Source organism: Dipodomys spectabilis, unplaced genomic scaffold (genome assembly GCF_019054845.1).
Source record: "Dipodomys spectabilis isolate Male_0828 unplaced genomic scaffold, ASM1905484v1 ptg000042l, whole genome shotgun sequence".
NCBI lineage: Eukaryota > Metazoa > Chordata > Mammalia > Rodentia > Heteromyidae > Dipodomys > Dipodomys spectabilis.
The window spans coordinates 9,358,456-9,365,575 of NW_024870719.1; the positions used below are offsets into that span (position 1 = coordinate 9,358,456).

General features: G+C 32.8%; 1 pseudogene; it reads left to right on the forward strand.

Moving 5' to 3' along the window:
- The first annotated feature begins 811 nt into the window (after nt 1–811).
- Nucleotides 812–929, forward strand: LOC122106585 (annotated as a pseudogene).
- Nucleotides 930–7,120: the final 6,191 nt, after the last annotated feature.

The window sequence follows — 7,120 nt, forward strand, 5'->3', positions numbered from 1 at the left end:
TGTATGTTTTTATTTTAAAAATACTGTACAGAGGAGTTACACTTACATGAGCAAGGTAATGAGTACACTTCCTATTGAACAGTGTTGCCACCTCCTTCGTTTTCTCCCTACCATCCCTTCCCTCCCACCTCCACAAATACTCCCCCACCTAAATTGTAAAGTTCATTTTCAACATAGTGTTATGTACATCTCATTGTTACAATGGGTCAATCTGTATTTTTATTGAAGCATTTTGTTCTTTTCCCTTCCCCTCCCCGAATTAGAGAAGTGTATATACAAGATGAAGGCACCAACATCAAATACATGAAAATAAAGGTTATACCATGGGGGAGGAACATAAAAAGCAAGAAAAACAAATCATACAGTACATTATAAATATATTAGAAACAATAGCAAGAAAGATAAAAGATATTTGTGTCCCTATTTCTGGGTTCATTTCGCTTAACATCATCTTATATGGTCGTATGTACATAGTTTTTGGCCTTTTCTGTTTGTCCTACATATATACCTAGCTATTGCAAATAAAGGAAACCATGGGATCTAAGTTTCTTTGGGCCTGGCTTACTTCACTTAATATAATTTTTTCCAAGTCTTTCCATTTCCTAACAAAAGGGGTTATGTCACTCTTTCTGATGGAGGCATAGAATTCCATTGCATGTGTGTGCGTGTGTGTGTGTGTGTGTGTGTGTGTGTGTGTGTGTGTGTGTGTGTATACATATCACATTTTCTTGATCCATTCAGCTACTGAGGGGCATCTGGGTTGGTTCCATATCTTAGTTATAGTAAATAATGCTTCGATAAACATAGTTGTGTGTTGTATGAAAGGAGAGAAGGTTATCATTCCCCTTGACAAAGATGAAGAGGCCCTTGGGCTTGACAACACGCATATGGTTAAGGCATTGCCACTTACTTCTACGAATAACTTTTGTGATAGTTTTGTTTCTCAAGATCTTTTTCAATACTTCAAATATTTTTGATTGTCAAGATAATTTACACAGGGGTTACACTTACATAAGTAATTTTATAGGTGCATTTCTTCCCTCATTTTTCTCTTACTCTCCCTCCCCCTCCAAGCCCCCAAGTTGTAGAGATCATTTTCAACATGTTATCTTTAGTATATTGCTGTTGCATTGGTTACCCCCTTGTCCTTTATCTCATCATGGTGGTGTTCCCCTTCCCTTCCCTAATTCAGATTGACCTATTCTGCTCATCTGTTAAGATTATCCTAGATTTATACCAATTATTACAAAAAAGGGAAACCATAGAACTAAATCTTCACTAGCCCTACAATAACAAAGGCCTCATATCTAAAATATACATAGAAATCAAAAAGTTAAATGCTCCCAAAACAAATCCTCAAGGAAATAAACACTCATTAGTAAGTGGGCTAAAGACTTAGAGACTTCTCTGAAGAGGAAATAAGAATGGCCAATAGACACATGAAGAAAAGTAAATCACATATGAAATCATAAAAGAAATGCAAATCAAAACAACATTTAGATTCCACCTCACCCCATTTAGAATGGCTATAATCAAAAACTCTAATAACAGATCCTGGAGGGAATGTGGACAGAAGGGAACCCTACTGCATCGTTGGTGGGAGTGTAAACTTGTTTAACCACTCTGGAAAGCAGTATGGAGGTTCCTCAAAAGACTACACATAGAACTCCCCTATAACCCAGCAATCCCATTTCTGGGCATTTACCTGAATTGTCACAAGCAAGGCCATTCTAAAGCTACCAGCACAGTTATATTTATCATAGCATTATTCACCATAGCTAAGATATGGAACCAACCCAGATGCCCCTCAGTAGGTGAATGGATCAAGAAAATGTGACATAACTATATATATATATATATATATATATATAAAGTAATAAATTATATAACTTACATAGCTACAAAAATAAGAAATTAACTAAGAAAACATCAGCTAACCAATTTGTACTGTTGGAATATAGTGCTTTTTCTTGGTTGTGATTTGCTATTTTTTGTTATGTGGAGTTCATATATTTTCCTATGCTTCAAAACCATCCTCTTAGTACCAAACAGATGCAGTTTAAAATGACATATTTATTCTATCCACAGATAAATATGGTAAAACATTTTGAGTCTATATGATGCATGCTTAAAATTTTGGTATAATATATGATACTTTAAGATATTTAAATCCACAGCAAACTAAAAGAATATTCTCAGTTTTTAAACAGCGTCAGAATAAGCAAAGAGGTAAAAGAGACAGTACAGTCAATACTTGAAAATATTTAAAGGAAAAAGAGTGATTCACTGGAATTAAAAGAGAAAACAAACAAAAAGATGGGGATTCAGTTAATCAGACTGTACAAAAGAACGACTACTTTGGAGATCAATACCCTAAAAATTTTTATATACAGTATGTCTAACTAAATCAGGAATTGCAGCTTTAAGAAAAAAGGTTAGGCAAGGTACAAAGATGATAGTTTCTTCACTTTTTTAAAAGAAAAATTAGAGGAAAAGACAACAGATATAAACCTCTGAAAGAAAGAATAGTGTCAATTTAGAAGGACACTTTTATGCCAAAGAAATCTGAAATCTTAGTTTTGTTTGTAGCAAGAATATTTTCTAATAATTCTGGATTGATTGTTATCTAGGTTGAATGCAAGTATTATTTTCAGGCTTAGAATAATATGCAAGGCAAAAGGAGTTTGTGTAATTTCTGGACTTAGATCGAAAAAGTAGATTCCTGTCTTCAAACAGCTTACAATCTAGTTTCAACATTGCATGTTAACAACATGTAGTCTCCAGTCAGATAGCCAAGAATATTCAGATTGTGGTCTGTACTTTATGATATGTTTCTTCAACTTTAATGGATAAGAAACACTGTGATTTTTGTTGACTTTTCTGGGCAAACTTGTTTTTCCTACAATATTATCTAAATATGGTTTTATTTTTGTATTTTTCTATACTTGTTAAATATATTTATGTTAATAGATTGAAACTTAAAAATCTCACATATATACAGGGTATCATGTAGTGTGTTTATATATATGTATATGTGTGTGTATATATATATATATATATATATATATATATATACACTTATTGCTGTGAAGAATAATGACATGAGCTTCTGCAAAATGAAAAAAAAAAAGGTAAGCCATATTGTTTATGGGTCACAGATTCTAATTCAGCCTTGTCTTTTCACTGATTGTTTATGGTGAGAACTTTCAGAATTCTCGGTTGTAGCTTCTTGAAATACAAGTACATTGTTGTTATCTATGGTTACCATACTTTATTTAGCTCTATTTTAGTACACAGTGATAAACCTGTCCCTATTTGGGGCTGGGAAGGTAGCTCAGTGGTAGAGTGCTTGCCTTGCATGCATGAGCCCCTGGGTTCCTCAGCACCACATAAGCAGAAAAGCTGGAAGTGGTGCTGTGGCTCAGGTGGTAGAGTACTAGCCTTGACCTGAAGATCTGAAGGACAGTGCCCAGGCCTAGAGTTCAGGCCCCACCACCAACAACCAAAAACCTGTCCCTAGTCTTTCTTCTCCTACTCTCCCAACTTTCTGCTTAAAACCTTTGCACTTAAAATTCTATGAGAATGTGTATTTAGATTCAAATGTGAGACTGCACAGGACACTGTTTCTGTGCCTAGCTGTTGCACTTAATCTAATGTATGTTGTCACATTACCAGAATTCCATCTTCTTTTATGGTTGAATATGTGATGTATTTCTTATGTAGTTTCTTTGTACCAATTCAATAGTATCAAATACTCAAAAAATTATTGCTGATTTATTTGTGACCCATTGCTAAATCAGACACTTTCATGATTACTGCATGGACTTTATAGTTTTACTTTCTATATTCAGTTTTATAATTCATTCAGTTATGTTTGTCTCTGACATCACAAAGAGATCAATTTTATGGAATGACAGTTTCTTGTTATGTCTCCAAAGTGATACATTCTTTATTCACCTGCTTGTTTTCATGTCATTTTTCTTGGAATTAAAAAATATTTAAAATAATATTCTTCTATTTTAATTAGTATATTGGAATATTTATCAAATATTTTTCAAATTAATCCATTCCTGTTATTTACACGAAGCGCATGCAAGAGAAAATTACCTTCACTTGAAAAGTGACCCTGCTTTGACTTTGTAACAATAAACACCAAACAAAGACACTGACTATTAGAACCGTCTGTTCTTTTTCAAATTTTACATAAATATAACTGTACAAAATTTGTTCTTGTGGAATAGGCTTTCTCCCATTACTATTATGTTTATGAGATATCAATGATACTGTGTGGAGTTAGGATTTGTTTATTCTTATGGTTTCATATGTTTTACATAGACAGAAAAACAGAAAGACAGACACACAGATAGATAGATAGATAGATAGATAGATAGATAGATAGATAGATAGATAGATAGATAGATAGATAGATAGATAGATAGATAGATAGATAGACAGAAAAATGTTGTATGTATTCACGAATATATATATATATATATATATATATATATATATATATATATATATATATTACTTGCTAATGTTTGTTAGGCCATTTTAAAATTGTATCTATTAGAAATAGTCCTTGGAGAAAACTGTTCAAATGCTAAATGTATTGTTCAATATATACACACACACATCATCATCATCATCATCATTATCCTCATCCAGATATAGTTAATATTGATAAGCAATTTTACAAAGTTTTTGCCTCAGTAAAACCACCATCAATAAAGTATTCAGCTTCTGGCTCCTTTACAATATATATATATATATATATATATATATATACACATATATTGTATATATGTATATATAAATATATACATATATATATTGTATATATGTAAAATTTTTCTTTTTCACTTTAGTTACTCAGGTATGTTTGAAATAGTTGTAAACTGTGATTTAACTTCTCCCTGAAGGCTTGAACTCAGGGCCTGGGTACTTTCTCTGAGTTTCTTTTGCTCAAGGCTAGCACTCTGCCACTTGAGCCACACACCACTTCCAGTTTTTTTCTGTTTATGTGGTACTAAGGAATGGAACCCAGGGCTTCATGTGTGCTAAGCAAGCACTCTACCACTAAGGTGCACTCCCAGCCCTCCCTATTCTTATATGTAATGAAAGCGCAGTCATGTCATATTTAATTATCAATCTGTATGATGATCACCTGCATCTTTGTTCTTCCCCCAAAAGGATGTTTTTTGATGATTTTTAATTCTGTATATACTATAAACCATTCAAAGTATCAATCAAGAAACAACTTCTATTGCATTGTTTCTATTTATCTATTAAATAGAAATGTCTATTTGTGTTCATTTTAAGTGAGTTAGGCTTGTATTAAAACTAACATATAGACAACATGAGAAAAATATGCAGAAAATCTAGAAGGTATTTTAAATAATGAATAATATATACAATGCTGTACCTAATTCTGATTAGCTTTCTGCAATATTTTTGTTCCCATTCTTAAAACAATACCATTTTTCTGTTCATCATAAATATAGTCTTTTATCTAGGTCTCCCAACTAGACGTTTCATATACTTTTTCATATACTTTTCATGTAGTACAGTCTGAAGCACTGATAATCATTTCCATCCCACAGAGATGGCCAGTACAACAATTACAAAAATTAGATGCATACTCATCATAAAAACATAAGATCTGAAACAGGATGATTTCTATTTTTACTTCTTATCTCTTGTAATATTGTCTAACATAGAAAAAATAATTCTAAAAATAATTGACAAGTAAACAATTTAATCATCTAGTTTTCAAAAGAAACTGCTCTCAGAGATGGATAACCTTGTTTTTCACAAAGTAAATGGACCCTGGTTGTTTTCTTTCTGTATGTTCCCATGACTGGGCTTATGAATTCAGCAAATTTTCAGCTCTATTTTTACTGCTGTCATAAAATGTGAAAAGCTGGTTCTTAGCAGCTTGAGTTTTTGGATAGAGTCAGATTTGGGCTTAGAAGAATGCCACCTAGGAACCTTAATGATGTGTAAATTAGTAATGATACTTTGCAGGAGTGCTTAGGGATCATGCTTGAATAAAATGAATTAAGTTTAGTTCCATGGGTTTTGACAACTCAATCAGCTGATTGTTTACACATCTTTCAGATTTGTATCCCATTAGTTGATTGTGTCCCAATATAGACAGAGAATAGGGCATTTAAAATTCCAGAGAAGAACTAAATATAAAACAATACTCATATTTCTTCAAAGCTTTAGGACATTCAATTTAGCAAATGAGGGGCTATTGGAAGAATTTTACCTGTACCACATTTACTTTCTAATCATTAAGACTGACAGTTAATTTTAGCTGTGGTCTGTGTTATGTTTACTTTTAGCACATATTTTAATACTGTAAATATTTCCTTGAAATAGAAAATAGCACCACCACCATGCCTTCATTAAAACTTAATTATCCCTCAAATGCTTCATTTCTAGATGCCATTATATTCAATACTGTGACGTAAGTATATAAAATATGAGATCAAGTAAAGACACAGCACCTGGAGCACAATGTCCATGTTGGTGGAAAGGATGAAAGTATCTTAAGATTGGATTAGTGAAAATAGTGCATCATCTCCATTTTATGTTTATATTGATAAAAGGATTATTCAAAAGGTCATTGTATCATATAGAGAATCAGAGGCTCTGGTATCCAGTATAAAGAAAGAGTAGAAAAAATATCACTTTTACCATACCAGTTCTTAATTCTCACAAATGCAATTTTAATGTTATAGTGACCTAACCTCAGCTGGTGTAAATGTGTTCCACAGGATCATCTATAAACCAGGCTCAAATGTTATTTTCCTTTGTTAATGGACATAGCAAACTTCCCATTCAGCCAAAATTGTAGTTTTGGAAGAAAGACAATTTAGCAGCACTTGGTGCTCTGGGGTCTTGATAAATGTGCTTCCAGGATGGATGAGAGGCCATTCCCTCTGCATAATTGTCACTTGGTGATATAAGAATGTTGTCCAGACACTCCTATTTTGGTACATTAAATAATGTCCCCTTAGCTTGGTTTACATGATCCCTCGTTGATCATTAGTGTTGAATCTGTCTTAGAACACAGAAGGAATTTTCTCCAAACCTTAAGGGCCCACAATAT